Source organism: Acanthaster planci, linkage group LG02 (assembly GCF_054643075.1).
Source record: "Acanthaster planci isolate LZ-2023a linkage group LG02, COTS_SCS, whole genome shotgun sequence".
Lineage (NCBI taxonomy): Eukaryota > Metazoa > Echinodermata > Asteroidea > Valvatida > Acanthasteridae > Acanthaster > Acanthaster planci.
The window spans coordinates 5759323-5761789 of record NC_141778.1 but is presented as its reverse complement, the minus strand read 5'-3'; positions in this window follow the sequence as shown (position 1 = coordinate 5761789).

Here is a 2467-nt window from a genome sequence, read left to right as displayed (position 1 = left end):
CCAAACGCCGATCGACCGTGACCGGACCTACCTTATCGAAGGGTCTGCGGGAGGTACGGTGACCAAGTGAAGCCATGAATGTTGCGGCGCGGAGAGTCTAGCATTCGACTTCATCTTATCCTATATCGTCAAAAGTCGTCTTTTCCAAAATCAACCTCTTTTTAACTCACAAAATATTATTAAAATTTTGAATTATAAATTAAATATAAACAGAAAAGCTATTGCAGGTGTTTTCAACTCTAAAGTTTCCCTGTGTTTTGTGGGGTTTTTTGGCAACTCTAAACCTTTTAATTTTTTGGAACATCACAGTGATAAATTGGCAAATTAAAATCAATCAAGCACACTTTCATTTATTTCTAAAACTGAACCAAACAATTGCAACACATTATCTACGGAGACTATTGCTTGGAAACAATCTAATCGGCTAAAAATAATATACAAACATGAACTCTGCATCTTGTCAATGGGGCGCACAGTGAGTGCTCAGACTTGAGTTATTCTAAAGGGCATTAAATGACTGCTGTCTCCCTCATACGAAAGACGAAGAATGGTTTACATATATCTACCTGCAGTCAACGACTGATATTCCGTTGAATTGTCACGGCGCAGTTCTTGACAGCAAAAGTTTATTTCTTTATAGTTTCATCTGTTCTTATTTTGGCTTTTACCGACAGACTACCATAAAATTTCATTCCGTAATTAATCCGTTCTGTTCTGTTCTTCTTCTTTTTTAGATTTTAGGTTGTGATGGGTCAATTTTTACCAGGATATGTCACTTTTTATATGTCTGGCAATTTTTCAGTTTCTATAAATTGTTATGCTGGCAAATTTTTACCAAAGGTCTTTTTCTGAGTTGAATTGTTAAGTAACTGAACTAATAAGTATTACAAATTCCACAATTTTACATTTTTTCCAATCCAAGGGTTCTGGAACTTGAAGCGCGCCGTGCATCAGGGGTCAACTTTCAGGCTCCAGTGTATGTTCAAAAACACCATCTGAAGCAAGATATGGGACGGAGAGAACACCCCCCGCCTTTGTGTTGGTCATTGTTTGATCAGAATCTCAGGAATTCTTTACAGACTTCTGGGGGATGTGTTAGGTGACAATAGTCTAGAGTGTGTATAGGGATTGGACAGGTAAGGGGGGTACCCCTCCGTCCCATATCTTGCCTGGTATAAAAAAAAACACGCATCAAGTATCGGGAACCCTCAGAGACGGAGTTAGTCCCAATAGATAGCCAACACCAATAGATACCATTTTTCATTTTCAATCTTGTAGGCCCTATGCTATTCACGCACGCTATTTTTTTCAGGACTTGTGACATACGTCCTCTATTAGCCTTAATAATCACCAGCCATTTTTAAAAACAGTAAGGCACGACAGCACGACACAACGGTGCGACGACACGACGGCAAGACATCAGGACGCGACAGCACGACGATAGGACGCGACGGCCTAGCCCACACTGTATAAAAATCATACAATGACAGGCACCGCACGACGGCACGATAAGACGGCATGTTGAGCTGGCACGACGCGATAGCATCAAGAAACAACACGACGCGGTGCCACGACGCAACGCCCCAACGGCATGACACGACGCCAAGACGGCACAATGACAACGCATTAAACACAGCATAAAAGTAATGAGAAAGGAGGCGACGCCGCAACGCGACGCCGGGACGTCCTGAGCCGTCGTAACGTCGCGTCGGGGCACGGGACGACGAGACGCATTTTTGGCGGCTATAGAACACCATACATTCTGCCTTTTTTTATCTGTGCCATTTTCCTTTGTCCGCGTCCGTCGCCCGTCGTTTTTCATTATTCATTTGTTTTGTATAGCAAGTAGCATTGGATGCTAAGGACCCCGGGTCACAGTTAGTAGGTTAACTTTTCCTTTTCCTGGCATTTTTCGCTAGCCTTGTTGGTGTGTATAAATGTAAAATCCATGCTAGTCCTTGTATCATATGTCTGTGAAGATTGCCATAATCGTAGAAGTAAATACGTGTTAGAGCGATGCTCAATGTCCGGTACAATTAACGACGATAAAAAACACTTCATCATTTTTCTCATAAGTAGAACATACTAGCTGTCTGATTCAGATGTTTAATAGCCCCAACGGCTGTACTTACTGAGCTGATTTTGTAACTGCGCCCTGATCACAAGGTGATACAACATACTGTTACGAATTCAGTGTTAATGATTCACCCCTTTAGTAGAGAATGGACACGTCCTAACGTTCAGTGGCACGATCTTGGGGTTTTCTTCTATATAGGCATTATGTAACCTTTTATTTCGTACACACGCGCCCGAGAGGCGATCTAGGAATGTTTTCCTTATTGTTAGTAACTTTATATAACGGGGTGACAGCAGCATTTTATTTTGAACCGACGGTGGAAGTCGTGGGGATTTCGAGACCCAAGATGGGAGCCATGCAGATTTACTGGGCCAGGTTTCCGTGCTGACG